The sequence below is a fragment of the Astatotilapia calliptera genome, chromosome 2 (genome assembly GCF_964374335.1).
Source record: "Astatotilapia calliptera chromosome 2, fAstCal68.1, whole genome shotgun sequence".
NCBI lineage: Eukaryota > Metazoa > Chordata > Actinopteri > Cichliformes > Cichlidae > Astatotilapia > Astatotilapia calliptera.
Window position 1 is genome coordinate 13707006 of NC_137423.1, and position 15778 is coordinate 13722783.

Below are 15778 nucleotides of genomic sequence, written 5' to 3' on the forward strand. Positions count from 1 at the left end.
AATCCGTTTCATTATTTGGCCGCGGCAATCAGCCTGAAAAGACTCGAAGGCGTGAGGCAGCATAATGGTGTGGCGGTGCCTCCTCATTTCGCACAATATGCTCCACAGCGACCTTTTGTATCTCAGGTGGGTTGAGATCACTGGGGCTTAGATTTGTGCATGAACTCACCGTCACTGGTGGTATTCTCGGATGTTGCTCTTTGGTCAAGTTTTGTATCTCTGGAGCTGAGCGTAGTGCAGCACCCTGAATAGTGGTATCAGGAGCAGTTCTAGATTGCATTGCACCTTGCGGTAATGATGCCGAGCTGAAATTAGGTGCCTGACTTCCCTCATGAGGACTCCTGTCCACAGGGGCATTTTCTACTGTGGCTGCAACTGTAGAGCTCAACTTAGTTAGTTCATCTTGCAAAAGAAACTGAAATGACTTCCCTGTTAACTTAGTAATGTTTTGCAACTCAGACATGTAACTCTCAGTAGCACTATGGCTAACCACAGGTGTATAGACACTAGCAAGTGCACACACGTGGAAAGTCACATCAGGCCGTGTGGGGCTTTTGTATTTAAATGGCAACAAAGGAGCAAGCGTTTGCAGCGCGGTACCAAAAGTGAATTCAACAATTGCATTGTTATGGAACTCTGAGTTCGGTTCATCTATACGCAGGACACGGTTAATAGAACCATGAGTCTCTAGATAGCTCTGTACTTCATTGTCCACCTCAGTCCAGGTTAACCCTTCAACCATGACAGAGTTAGGGATTTTTACCAGCTCACGTGTCACTATTTCCATGTCACCAATTTGGCAAATTACTGTTAAAATGACTGAAGATAAGAATTTTTGCCCAAAAAGGAGAAAAAAAATGAAAACAAAGCATCAATAGTCTGCCACCTGCTCCTGGCTGGCTCGCCAATTTTCTGTAACACCCCTTTCAACACTTGGGATACAGATTTAAATGGTTACCTGTGTGTTGGGCCAATTGCTGAGGTTCGACTACTGGAGCAGAGTGGATGACTAATGAAACGCTCTGAGAACTTGGTTTGATCAATTTGTATTCGCAATTAAAGAATCTCGCAAACATACATTGAAGACAATAACAGTACATGAAAGGAAAAATTGGGCCCAAGTCACGGAAAATAATAAACAAAACACACACAACCCCGGGGGATTTGACTCAGTCTCTCTCTCGTGTCAGCCGACACCCTTAAGTGTGAGTCCAGCAATGAGGATTCTCCTTGCAGGATGTGCAAAGGAGGAATGAAGTGCAAATCTGTCCTACCACTTAAGTAGAGTTTGTACAGTTCACGGTTCGTCCAAAGAATTTAGTTCTCTTCTTAAAACAATCATCTCAAGGATCCTGGAGGGGTGGCTCGCCATCTTTGGACTGGATCATAACTGAACTTTACTCCCAAGTAAAAAAACCTGACCTGTATAACACAGTCAGAATAACATTCAAAAATCTATATTTAGTCATTTATACATATATTATTTCTTATGTTTCGTTCATACATACTAACAAATTTGCATTTTACCTTTCCAGTATACAGAAAGAACGACAGAATATTCCAAAACATAGACAATGATAACTTCTTACCAAAGTAACCAATAAAATGGGCTCTCCTAGAGCTTCAAAATGGCGATGGTGAAGCGTTGTAGCACAACTACAAAGAAACATAACCCCATTTTCTTTAAACTGTATTCACCTCACAATGAACACAATTAAGGATTGATATAGGAACATATCAACATCTACAGCATACATATAGCTTACAATCTCTACATGCATCGTCATAGGAAGCTAACAAACTCTAACATACAGTTTAATCCTTACAATCATACATGTACAGCCACATGGCTATTAGCAATAGCCGCTATAGCCGCTAGCATGTCATCGTTAGTGGCTTAAACTCACAATATTCTTGTTCACAACAAATTAACTCACCCAGAAGAATCCAAGCAGTTACAAACTCCTTTCTGGTTAACGACAATTTCCAGATAGTTTATTTCCACCGTACAATCTGACTGAATAAAAGCAACCACGCTTTCCACTTGGAAAAAACTGACTTTTCTTCCTCTCCCTCTCTCGTGATATCCGTAGCTGATACGCAGTGAACGGCAGGAGGCGGTACTTCCCCCTGTATACTTCAAGGACCATCAGGACATTATAGACATCTTCTATTTTATTAATTCTCAACAAAATAATTTAACTTAATAAAACCTAACAGTGAACTCAAAATACTAACATCACTCATAACACACCAAAACCCTTAGTAACTCTCCAGGGTTACAAATAGTAATTAATAATTAGTAATTTTCAGTAACGAGTTAGATTACTCCGCGATTGACCCGAGTTCAATGGTGTTCTCTTGTTGCCCGATACACCGATCGGCGCAGGAGGATCTAAAGCTAAAAAAATAATAAAAATGAATGATATTTAATCGTGATTAATCAAAATTAATCCACAGTAACAGTAAAGTGATGCATCTAATTAAACATTTTAATTGTTTGACAGCACTAATAAATATTATGTATTGGTGTATACTAACCCAATAGTATATAGGTTTTTTTAAAAGTTGTATCTCACAGGAGAGAATCTGTGTTAAAAGACTGAAGAAAACTATTCAAATTCTCTTTGAATTTAAGTATTTAACATTCTTTCTGTTTATTCTGCATTTACTTCATTATATTGCATAAATGTCTGTTACTAGCTTAAATATAAAGTTGAAAAAATGTAATTGCAACCAGGCTATTGATCAAGTAATTGCGATTAATCGTGATTAATTAAAGAAAATTGTGAGATCAATTAGTTAATTTTTTTAATCTATTGACAGCACTAGTAGAAATATAAAATAGTGGGTGAAGTCTGCTGGCATTTAAGTCATATGGTCGACTACATGAAGAGGAAACACAATCAATAACTCATAATTTGAACATTACTGGCAGCATCTATGGCTCATGTGAAACTTGAAAGCAGGATTTCAGCTCTGATTTATGCGAAAGGATGATTTCTCACATGTCTTAGACCATCACCAGGATTTGGTTTGTTATTTGCTTGGCGTCTGCGCTGTTGGCCACTAGTTGGGGAAAGATTGCAAAGTTGTGACGTGAAAGAGCAGCTAATAAATTGTAATGGAGAGACGGAACAGACCAAATGATTCAGCCGTGCGGGGGTGAGCACCGCCTGAGCTGCAGCACAAAGAAGCAGAAAACAAATTCCAAATGATTCTGCCAGTAACGCAGAGAGGCAATTCAGCAGAACTATCTTTAGCCTGCGAGAGGCTTACTGTACAGTTTTGCTACTGTAAACATGTTGAGTGTGTGTGTGTGTGTGTGTGTGTGTGTGTGTGTGTGTGTGTGTGTGTTTCCATGAATGCCTCATTTCTTTCTTTCTTTTTTTTGTTCCCGACCATTCAGCAGTCACAGCCCTCCTCTGTGCAACAACCGAGCCTCGAATTATAATTAAGGTGATACCTGTGGGGGTGTTTGTGTGTGTGTGTGTGTGTGTGTGCGTGTGTGTGTGTGTGTGTGTGTGTGTGTGTGTTAGAGGGAGGTAGGAGAGGGTGGAAAAGAGAAATTGCTGCATAATTGTGTGCAGAAAATGTGTGCTTTTGTGTATGAGTTGATAGCTTAGAGATATGGAAGGAGGGAAAGTGAACACTCATGTGCAGATTGCCTTTTCAAAACTCTGTGTGTGTGTGTGTGTGTGTGTGTGTGTGTGTGTGTGTGTTGTTGTTTGTGTGTGTGTGTGTGTGTTGTTGTTTGTGTGTGTGTGTGCGTTGTTGTTTGTGTGTGTGTGTTGGCATCGCAGCATAGGGAAATCCATCATCGTCAGGCTTCTATTGATGTGAATGTCGGACTCGGTGAGGACCAATCACACTGAGACGTTCCACAAAGCACTCACTGTAATTAGGCACACACACACACACACACACACACACACACACACACACACACACACACACACATATACACAAACGTGAACTGTATCCAGAATTTTGAACAATGTGCGCATGTACAAAATTGTTCAAATACACACACATAAGCAGGTCCTGGGTACACAGCAGTGACATCATTCATGTCAGAGTGAGTCAGAGTAGTTCGTCATTTTAACTAAAATAAACTCAGAGCTGCATCCAAAGTCACTCTCTGCTTGTTATTTAGAAGCATTCTGTTCACCTTCCAGCTCTCCTTTTTTGTTTTAAAAAATGTTTTGTGATATATTCATAACGTGTAGGTCGTCTCTGATATCATCAAACAGGTCTGATCAAAAGGTTTGGAGGGTGTGTCTGTTGAGCACAAAAGGAGCAAAGCAGGATCATACTACAGACTGTACACGAAAGATGGAAGACCTTGCTCTTACTGACAAATTGAGGGATGCTCGTATTGTAGCAGCTTGGCAGTCATGCAGTAAGTCGTACCCTGCTTTATCAACCTTCTGGAAGCTGATGGAGACCGTAGTTTACAAAATGAAGCTCACGATGAATCCAGTGAGATCTGAAATGAGCGACTGATGATGAACTCACCAGGAAAGTGTTACCGCGGAGACAAAGTGTCATTTTTCCACTGATTTTTCCACAAGCAGACACAGGCATCATTGGTCAGTCTTCTGGCCAATAGAGACAAATACACGTTTCAGAAACTTCCACATTGGCAAAAAAGCTACATCCCTCTTTTGTATACAGTCACATGTGCCAGTGTTAACCTTTGAGCCAGGATTACACATCTGAGCATGATCAACATCTGGACCTGTGTTACACACGTTTCCATTCAGACTGTGATCTGGAGCTCGACTGTAACATCCTGAGGGAGTTATATCTGCAGGGCTGTGAGTCACAGAGGCCTGTGACTCCATGAATTATTTGACTAAGTGTGTCATTTCATTTTCAAGGAATTTAAAAAAAAAGTTAGGGTTAAAAATGTAAAATACTGTAAAATACTTAACTCTCACATGAGTCACCTCAAGTGCTCTGGCCAGTGTTTAGTTAGTGTCAGTCAGATCCCAGTTTATTCATATGAGCAGAGAGTACAAACATGCACACGGTTAGTTCAGTGAGAGAGTCAAAAACGAATGTGTACACTCATGTCTGCAGTTTGATTTTGTTAAATATGAACCGAATGACAGCAGAAGTGCTGCCACGTGTTTGGACAGACAGAGAGGACCAACGTGTTTATTTGGTAGTTCAATGAAAGGCTTCAGTCAGTTAAAATCTGTGTTCATGTTTGCAGTTTTGTCTTGTTATACAATATTTGAAATTAAAAAAACAAACAACACGCTACATTTTCAGAAACATTTGTAGGTGTTTTCTTGTTTGTACTATTTGAACACTAAAGTGGCTAGAAGATGCTTGTATTTTCTCTTCCTGTTGAAGAAAACGTTCAACAAAAGGGAAAATCATTTGTTTCCAAACATGCGACTGTTGTTGTGTCATTTCTCTTTACACACAGACAGAAAACTGCAAGGAAGCGACTTTTAAAGACCCCCTCTCCCGATCTTGATTGATTATTATGAATGCTCATGCTCAGTAAAAGACTTTGTGCTTTGTTCATGAGGACAGTTTTAACTGCTAACTGTTCCACTGTTCAGCGTGCTCCAGACACGTCCGTTCAGTGGCTCTTCCTCATTTCTTTTTTTCTTTTTTTCTTTTTTGCCTGTCCCATTTGGCTCTTTTGCCATCAGAATTGTTGTCTAAAGGCAAAGAAAGATGCCCAACGGATTTACTTTACCAAATTGACCATCCCAGCCTTGCCGTAATGGTCCATTTGATTCACCTTTTATTGTTTATTTTATTTTCACTTGCTGAATACGGGACAGACTTGACTGAGGGAAAGAAGGGGAGAAAGAAAGAGGGAAAGAAAAAACAGCTGAGAAGAGGGATGGGGGAGAAGGGCAAAAAACAAAAACCAACAGAACGGGCAGAGAAAAAAAAATGCATATATCGATCACCTGGATCACCTGCTGAGAAAGAAAAAAGAAAGCAAGCAGAAGAGAACAAGAGTAATAGAATAAACAACATCACAATGATATATGGGAATATGACAGTAAATACTAAATATTAAACATTATTGTGCAGCACATAAGATCAACAGAACACAGTGTGCTTTGAGGTAGGAGCCAAAAAGGGTGTAGTTTGTGGGTGTGATCACCCGTGTGTACACCTGTGAGCATGGACGCGCTTGTTTTTTGTTTTTTTAAAAGGTTCCTTCATGTAATGATCTGCTAGAGGGTATGGGGGGGCCACAGCCCCGTCCTCCAGGGCATGAAGCAGGTATGGAGGAGATCAAAACTCCAGACATCCAGAGGCCCCCAGAACACAAGAGACCAAGGAAGACCGACAGAGGGGCAGCCGCGCCACTGTCCCAGAAAGAGCTGAGGAGAGTCCCAGATGAGGGCTCACCCAGCAGCCGCGGAGCAGAAGCCAGGGGGAGTTGCAGTGACGCGCCCGTGAGCTCCGCCGGCAGTCAGCTGTGCCTGAGTGACCGAGCCCCAGGCCGAGAGGCTCTTCCTCTTTTCTGACATATTGTTATTCTCTGTCTGCAGGTCAGAGCACATTCACACACTACACACTTACAGGCATCCACGACTGTTCTAAATGTTTTCCACAGTTTTAAAGTTTGTTTCTGTGCGTGTACTCACATTACTCTCACTGCGGGGGACATTATTCTTTTTGCAATTTTGATGCCAAGATAAGTCTACAGGAAATGACTGTACTCTAATATCATCTGAGGTGATGGAAACACAGTGTGTGCGTCTGCATGTGTTTAATTTAATTCATATGATTGTTGGGGTGGTCTTTGTATTATTGTAGGGTCTAAAAGTGCTTTGAGGCAGCTGTTGTTGTGATTTGAGTCGATATAATTAAACTGAATTAACAGTTCCTTACATCACAAAGGAGGTCCCATTTTTAAAAAATACCAGCAGTCAAATGAATATTAACACAGTTGACAGTCAGCTGAGAGTTTAAAAACACGATGAACTCTTTTTACTCTTGAATCAGTTCAACACGATGATGCTCCATCTCTCCAGGGGAAGTTTTAGCATACGAAGCTCAATACTGAAACATACAAAATGTCTTGTGGAGCATAAAGCAAATAAAGAGGTGGAGGGAAGTGACTCATAACATCATAACATGCACAATGAGTATTTGTTTCTATGTTTTATATATTTCCTCATTTTCCTACTTTTTTTTGTAATTTGAGAGTCAAATTTGCAGGAGGCAGCCGGGCTTTGCTTGTTCATGTGAGCCTTTTCCTCTGCACTGCCTACATCTGTTCGCTTTGCCCCACGGGAATACAGCTGGGCTTCAGCCTCCAAAGGACAATACGGAGAGAGGGAGGCACCGAATGACAAGACAGAGGGAGGCAGGGGGAGGATGAGGAGCTGAAGTGCATGAAGAGGAAAGAGAATAATTTCTGCTTTCATAAACTTCATCTATCCTGTACAAAGTCCCAGAAGTCAGTGCGCTAATGCTGTGGTAACTTAGATAAACACACCACAGAGCTGGATGGATGTTTGCTCAGATAAACTGAGCTCAGTGTGATTATTTTAACCAGGAGTTGGAGAAACTGGCTTTAAATGGAAAAGTGGAACAATTACAAACCCATGATGAGCAGCTGTCACTCAATTAAAGAAAAACAAATATCCTAATGAATAAAAGTCTTAAAAACACTTTAGTCATCATATGCAGAGCTACCTTCGTGCTCCTTCATGGGTAACATTCGGTGATGCTGGATGCACAAACTTCAAAGTGTTGTCATGTTGTCACGGAGCACTTGTATCGCCTGCAGAGGATGTTTGATTCCAGCTCCTCGGTTTTCAAAGCATAAACTTTTATCCTCGTGGCACCGCAGGTACAAGGATGCTTCACTTCTTCTTTGGCTCAGAGAGCAAATTGAGCCGAAAATGCTTACAACAAGAGGAACTGCTGGTCGCTACAGTTCATGCACAAGGTCCTCAAAGTTTTGACTTAATCTGCCAAATGTGCACAGGAAGGAGAACCACACTAGACAAACAATCTTACGGTTATAGATATGGCTTCAAGAAATTTTTATAATGGCTTTTAATTCATATATAGCTGCTCACAGCTCTTCTGCTGGTGCTGACCTCCTCTTAAATCCATACGAAGTGATGGTGCTGATGACTTTCACCATCATCATGACCGCTGATTTTTTCTCTAAGCTACTGCACACTTACACCACTGCATCAGAAATCATGATCACAGGGGGAGGTGATGAGGCCGACGCTGAGCAGCCTTTGGAACGTGAGCGCAAATGACATCAAAACACAACACAGCATGCAAATATTGTAAATAAGACATGGCCTTTCAGTCATCAAACAGCAGCAGTTTTCAAAGATCCTCATTATAACTTGATAATAAAACCAATAAAAAGATGGAAAAACAACGATCTCTAGTTTTTTTTAATTAAAATACAGAAAATGTTTGGGTTTTACATGACTGCCAATTAAAAGTTGTTATTTTTTTAATTTGTGAAATTATGTTAATATTGTGACTTTAGTTTTACAGTTTTTAAAAAATAGAAATCATGGTTATGTCAAGTTCATTGATAAATAGGTTGAATGACATTTTTCATTTGTCATATGCTGACAGCTGATCAACAGGTGAGATTCAGATACTCACAGTTAGTGTGAATGTCGCCCACGTCCTTTCTACTAGAACGACTTTTGTCTGTGAGAGTCACAGTGACTCGGAGAGCAGCTCATCTGGGCTGGACTGAGATTTCAGTCCACAGGATGTGATGTAACTCCTCGCTGTGCTATTTCGGATGAGCCTCAAGGAAGAAAACCTGGCCCGCATGTGGAGGGAAAAGTAGATGAGCGGGGATGTGAGCGTATATAGCATTTTTATAACTTCTGCTGTAATTTGCATTTATTCAGCTTGATGTCATTGGATAATAAAGAGAGTGTGTTGAGCCTTTGTGTCATGTCTTATTATCATCTCACTGTGTTTAAGCCAAAGCAGATATTCTAAAGAGGGTAGCATGATGTTTTTCTACCATATGACTCATGGGGTATATGTTGTTTGTCGGCCTCCTATTTCATTCTGTGAGTAGCATTGACCCCTTCTGTGTTTGCAATCAGCAGCAGGTTTGCATGCAGCCCTGCAGCACAAAGTTGGCGTGCTCTGACAGTGATGAGGTCAAAGTTCACTTCTCACTGTTCTGTTGTTTGTCTCCATCAAAAAGAAAAAAAATCTCACTCCTGTTCTGATTTTTAGTCTTTCAGCTGAAGGTTAATAGGTGTTCTGTGAAATGTCGGAAGTGTAAAGTGATGTGCAGAAACAAAACCGGCTAATTAGAAATCAATAAAATTAAAAATGTATTTCAGCTCATGCATGCTGCTGTTCTCTATAACAGTACCGCTTAGTATAAGGTCACATAACACAACAGGTTCATATTTATTTATTTATTTATTACATTAAATATTATCTTATTTTTCTCTTTAGGCATCTTTGCACAAGCTGTCAGTGCATTTCGGGAATGGTTTTAAGATTAAGGCATCTTCAAACTTTCTGATCTATAACTCTTCACATTCACCCAGGAGCTCAGCTGTAGTGAGAAACACATAAAAGCTGGTCATAACCACAACAGCCATGGTGAGGGCAGTGTGCCACTGCCCCCGGGTGCACGCTCAGTGAGGACCTCCTGCTGAGCTGCTGTTTGCTGAACCACGGACCTGTGCTGTTTGTGACGCTGACTGTGTGTGAAGTTCAGCTGAATCCCAGGAGTGATGGTCTGTTACGTGGTAAGTAGAAGGTGACACACTGCTGCAACAGTTAGCACTGTTGCTTCGTAGCAAGAAGAGTCGCTGGTGTCTGCCTCCTCCTCCTGCAGTTCCAGTCTGTGTGTGACCTGTCCAGGTGTACCTCAGCTCTCACTCTACGACACCTGGGATAGGCTCCAGTGTGCTAAAGAAAGCTGATATGATACTAACATGGAAACAGTTTAAAAAGTGATGGACACACATCCAGAAACTCATTTTTGTGAAACTTGACTTAATGTTTAAATATGAAACATTAAGAACAAAAGCAACACAAACAAAATGCTTTAAATGTTAACCCTTTAATAACTGATGATTGTTTCAGTTTTCTGACATGAGACGAGGTCAGTGACGTGCAGCGATGCAGTCTGACATAGAAAACCATTATAATTAATGATTATGTATGTGAACATTGGCTTCCTACTAAATGATACCAGACCTTTTAAATTCCAAAGCTCATGTGTTGCACAGAGGCATAGCTGAAGGTACAAACACACTATTATCACCATGTTCCACAAAAGCACAAAACATTTGCAGCTATAAAGGTCACAATAAAAACTTACAATCTGTTTTAATTAAGTCCTTATCAAGCTGTGCAACAACTTCACCCTGCAGTGTTGGAGTGTGTAAGCAAGAAAACAGCCACACAATTACCGAGCAGAGATAAGATTTGTTCCCCAGACAGTAAACAAACTGCACATTCATCCGGCTTCATATATTTATTTTTTTTAATCGTGTAGGCTTTTTTCTTCTTCCTTCCTTTGCTTTACCTTTCAGCTCTCGAGCACCTGAGGGAAATGTAATTGCACCCTCCTCTTGGCAATAATACAAGCAGACCAGGTTTATGCATAATTCATGCTGTCTAACATGGCTCGTTGGATTTTTAAATTAGAGGTCATCGCGTGTTTTGACTCTGTGGGAATAACCTGCTCCACACATGCATGTGTGTAAGTATGTGTGTGCGCATATGCACGACATATCAGTGTATTTATATGTGTTGATGTGTCCAAACTATAGTGTGTGAGTATTTATATTTTTGTGTGCGTGCTGTTTGTTATCTACCCAGTGGGATTAAAGGTTCCCTGAGACTGCACCTTGCAGCAGATGGTTCTGTGACCCGACTTCTGCCAGAGTTCGATGTTGGGTCATGTTCTGCTAATCTGAGCAGTCTGGCCAGACCAAGATTTAAATAGAATATCTAGATATATCTAAATATAGATCATCTTCTTTAATACACTTTTAATTTAAAATAACTTAACTGCGTACTATTAAGACTGCATTTCACGATCTACTGCTGTGGAGGACACTGATAATTCAGGTCCAGTTTAAAAGAGAAAAGCTCACAGCAATCATTCAGGTGTTTTATGCAAGTTGAAGGTGGATAAGACTGAACTGATATTTTTGTTCTTTCTTTTACAGCTTTTTGTATTTGCTCACTGCAGCATCAACACGGAATAAAAAGGATTTACTTCATTTTTGTGACAAAGAATTTCACGTTAAAAATACTCTCCATGTTTTCTTTTTAAGTACTTTTAAATAGAGTTAAATAACATTTAGAAACCGTCATTAACTGTTTTCATATGAACTTTTTTAATAGTGTGTGCTCAGATATGGGACTTTAAGGACAGCTTTCAATGTTTTAACATTTCCACCAGACCTTACTCAGACATGTTTGGAACCTACAAATTACAGCTCTTGATTCACTTTGATGGTAAGAAATACCTGAAAGCTTCCGCCTTTTATTTTTAAAGTTTTTTACATATTCATGTTCAAACATTGCCGCAGGTTTCAGTGTGCTAAAAAAATGGTCTGAAAGTTGGTTGATGGATAGCATTTATTCTCTGTGTCCAATCTTTGGACAATAAAGTTTTTATACAAATCATTGATGGGTGAGCAGAAGGCCCAGGTTGGTTTGAGATGGAGATGCATGTTTTCCATCTAACCCCGTGCTGTTGTTCTCCTGAGGCACACCAACCTTCACAAGCAAGACACTGTCAGACGCTTCACATATTACAACAACACAATGGATTCATGGTAAAAGGATCCAACTAACAGCATCTGGTGCATTATTTTACAGAAATATAACAGAACTGCAAATAAAAATAATACAACTTCTAATCTCCTCCTTCAATCGCTACCTTATCGTGGTGGAGGGGTTTATGTGTCCCAGGGATCCCAGGGGCTATGTTGTCTGGGGACTTTTGCCCTCTGGTAGGGTCTCCCATGGCAAATTGGTCCGGGGTGAGGGACCAGACAAAGAGCAATTCAGAAGACCCTTATGAAAAGAATATCGAGGGAACAGTTTACCCTGCCCGGGATAGGGTTACCGGGGCTCCGCCCTGGAGCCAGGCCCGGGGAGGGTGCCCGAGGGTGAGCGTCTGGTGGCCGGGCCTTAGTCCATGGGGCCCGGCCAGGCACAGCCCGAAGAGGAGACATGGGCCCATCCTCCCACAGGCCCACCACCCACAGGAGGCACCATAGGGGTCGGGTGCATTGTGTGCCGGGTGGTGGTCAGGAGCGGAGGCCCTGGCGGACTGACCCCCGGCTGCCAAGACTGGCAATAGGGACATGGAATGTTACCTCTCTGGTGGGGAAGGAGCCTGAGTTAGTGTGTGAGGTTGAGAGGTACTGGCTAGATATAGTCGGGCTCACCTCTACACATGGCTTGGGCTCTGGAACCAGTCTCCTGGAGAGGGGCTGGACTCTGTCTCAGTCTGGAGTTGCCCCTGGTGAGAGGCGGCGGGCTGGGGTGGGTATTCTAATATCCCCTCGGCTTGCTGCCGGTACGTTGGGGTTTTCCCGGTGGATGAGAGGGTTTGTTCCCTGCGCCTGAGGGTCGGGGAACGGGTCCTGACTGTCATCTGCGCTTATGCGCTGAGTGGCAGTTCGGAGTACCCAGCCTTCTTAGAGTCCCTGGTGGGGGGTGGAAGGTGCTCCACCTGGAGACTCTGTTGTCCTGCTGGGAGACTTCAATGCTCACTGGGTGACGACAGCGAGACCTGGAGGGGCGTGATTGGGAGGAACGGCCTCCCTGATCTGAACCCGAGAGGTGCTCTGTTATTGGACTTCTGTGCTAATCACAGTTTGGCCATAACGAACACCCTGTTCGAACATAAGAGTGTCCATAAGTGCATGTGGCACCAGGATGCTCTAGGCCGTAGGTCGATGATCGATTTTGTAATCGTATCACCAGACCTGCGACCATATGTTCTGGACACTCGGGTAAAGAGAGGGGCTGAGCTGTCAACTGATCACCACCTGGTGGTGAGTTGGATCAGGTGGCGGGGGAGGACACTGGACAGACCTGGTGCACCTAAACGCGTAGTGAGGGTGTGCTGGGAACGTCTAGCAGAGGCCCCAGTCCACGAGATCTTCAACGCACACCTCCGGCAGAGCTTCAACAGCATTCCGAGGGAGACTGGGGACATTGAGTCCGAATGGACCATGTTCAGCGTCTCCATTGCCGAAGCTGCTGCATTGAGCTGCGTCCGCAAGGTGTTTGGTGCCTGCCGTGGTGGTAATCCCCGAACCAAATGGTGGACATCAGAGGTGAAGGGAGCCACCAGGCTGAAGAAGGAGTCCTATCGGGCTTGGTTAGCCTGTGGGACTCCGGAGGCAGCCGACAGGTATCGACAGGCCAAGCGGAATGCGGCTCGGGCAGTGGCTGAAGCAAAAACTCGGGTGTGGGAGGAGTTCGGAGAGGCCATGGAAAAAGACTTTTGGACTGCCTCGAAGAGATTCTGGCAAACCGTCAGGCATCTCAGAAGGGGAAAGCGGTGCTCTACCTTCACTGTGTATAGTGCTGGCGGAGCGCTGCTGACGTCGACTGAGAAAATTGTCAGGCAGTGGAAGGAATACTTCGAGGACCTCCTTAATCCCACTGACACGTCTTCCGAGGAGGAAGCAGAGTCTAGGGATGAGGGGAATGACCCGCCAATTTCTGGGGGCGAGGTCACTGAGGCAGTTAAACAACTCCTTGGTGGCAGAGCCCCTGGTGTTGATGAGGTCCGCCCCGAGTTCCTGAAGGCTCTGGACGTTGTAGGGCTGTCCTGGTTGACACGCCTCTGCAATGTTGCGTGGAGATCAGGGGCAGTACCTGTGGACTGGCAGACCGGGGTGGTGGTCCCCATCTTTAAGAAGGGGGACCGGAGGGTGTGTTCCAACTACAGAGGGATCACACTCCTCAGCCTCCCTGGGAAAGTCTATGCCAGGGTGCTGGAAAGGAGAGTTCGTCCACTAGTCGAACCTCGGATACAGGAGGAACAATGCAGTTTTCGTCCTGGTCGCGGAACACTGGACCAGCTCTTTATCCTCTCGAGGATACTTGAGGGTGCATGGGAGTTTGCCCAACCAATCTACATGTGTTTTGTGGACTTGGAGAAGGCATTCGACCGTGTCCCTCGGGGTGTCCTGTGGGAGGTGTTGCGGGAGTATGGGGTGTCTGGCCCATTGCTACGGGCCATTCGATCCCTATACAACCATTGTAAGAGCTTGGTTCACATTGCCGGCAATAAGTCGGACTCGTTCCCGGTGGGTGATGGGCTCCGCCAGGGCTGCCCTTTGTCTCCGGTTCTGTTCATAATTTTTATGGACAGGATTTCTAGGCGCAGCCAAGTGGCGGAGGGCATTCGCTTTGGTGGCCTCAGAATCTCATCTCTGATTTTTGCGGATGATGTGGTTCTGTTGGCTTCATCGGGTGAGGGCCTCCAGCTCGCACTGGAACGGTTCGCAGCCGAGTGTGAAGCAGCGGAGGATCAGCACCTCCAAATCTGAGGCCATGGTTCTCAGCCGGAAAAGGGTGGAGTGCCCACTCCGGGTCGGGGATGAGTTCCTGCCCCAAGTGGAGGAGTTCAAGTATCTCGGGGTCTTGTTCGCGAGTGATGGGAGAAGGGAGCCGGAGATCGACAGATGGATTGGGGGTGCAGCTGCAGTAACGCAGACGCTGCACTGGTCCGTCGTGGTGAAGAGGGAGCTGAGTGTAAAAGCGAAGCTCTCAATTTACCGGTCGATCTACGTCCCTAACCTCACCTATGGCCACGAACTGTGGTTAGTGACCGAAAGAACGAGATCGCGGATACAGGCGGCAGAAATGAGCTTCCTCCGAAGGGTAGCTGGCCTCTCCCTTAGAGATAGGGTGAGAAGTTCGGCCATCCGGGAGGGGCTCAGAGTAGAGCAGCTGCTGCTCCACATCGAAAGGAGCCAGCTGAGGTGGTTCGGGCATCTGACAAGGATGCCCCCTGGGCGCCTCCTGGGTGAGGTGTTCCAGGCATGTCCCACCGGGAGGAGGCCCCGGGGCAGACCCAGGACACGCTGGAGAGATTATATCTCTCAGCTGGCCTGGGAACGCCTTGGTGTTCCCCCGGATAAGCTGGAGGAGGTGGCTGGGGAGAGGGAGGTCTGGGCCTCTTTGCTTAGGCTGCTGCCCCCGCGACCCGGCCTCTGATAAAGCGGATGAAGATGGATGGATGGATGGATGGATGGACAACTTCTAATATTTGTGCATAATTTGTGTTTGTGTGGCTTTCCTTTAAATAATGTGGACCTGGGTGTTTGTTGATGTGCTGCTGATAGAAAAGCAGAACTCAGGTGTGAGCATACATTTTCACGGTCTGGCTGGCAGACTGTGGGGATGTGAGGGAAAGGAGACTCTCGTCTCCCCGCTTCTTGTGAAGTCACGCAATGATCCCACGTCAGAGAGAGCTCCACCACACTCTCAAGTAGCTCCTCCGACAAGGCCTGATCAGCTGCAGCTGTGTCACGGGCTTCAGGTGTGGCCAATCACCTGCCAGGGCCACACCCACACACCTACACACATATCTACAAGCAGGGAGAACGAGGGACAGCAATACCAAAATACATATATTATAATACTAGTCCATAACTGCTTAGGGTCCCTGGGTCGCTCAGACCGAGGATCCTGACATACATGGGCTTTTTGCAGGAAATTCAACCATACAGAAAAATATTGTCAGGGCTCTGTGTGCGGGCAGGCGGAGAGGAGGATCCAA

The 15778-nt window shown here is 44.3% G+C and overlaps 1 long non-coding RNA gene across 1 annotated transcript; it reads right to left on the reverse strand.

Moving 5' to 3' along the window:
• Positions 1–558: 558 nt before the first annotated feature.
• On the reverse strand, positions 559–2443 carry LOC145420481 (uncharacterized). The gene is made up of 3 exons (XR_013901802.1): positions 1938–2443; positions 1590–1656; positions 559–1422 (listed from the first exon to the last, which is right to left on the reverse strand). It is a non-coding gene; the product is annotated as an uncharacterized LOC145420481 (long non-coding RNA).
• Between the last annotated feature and the right edge of the window lie 13335 nt (positions 2444–15778).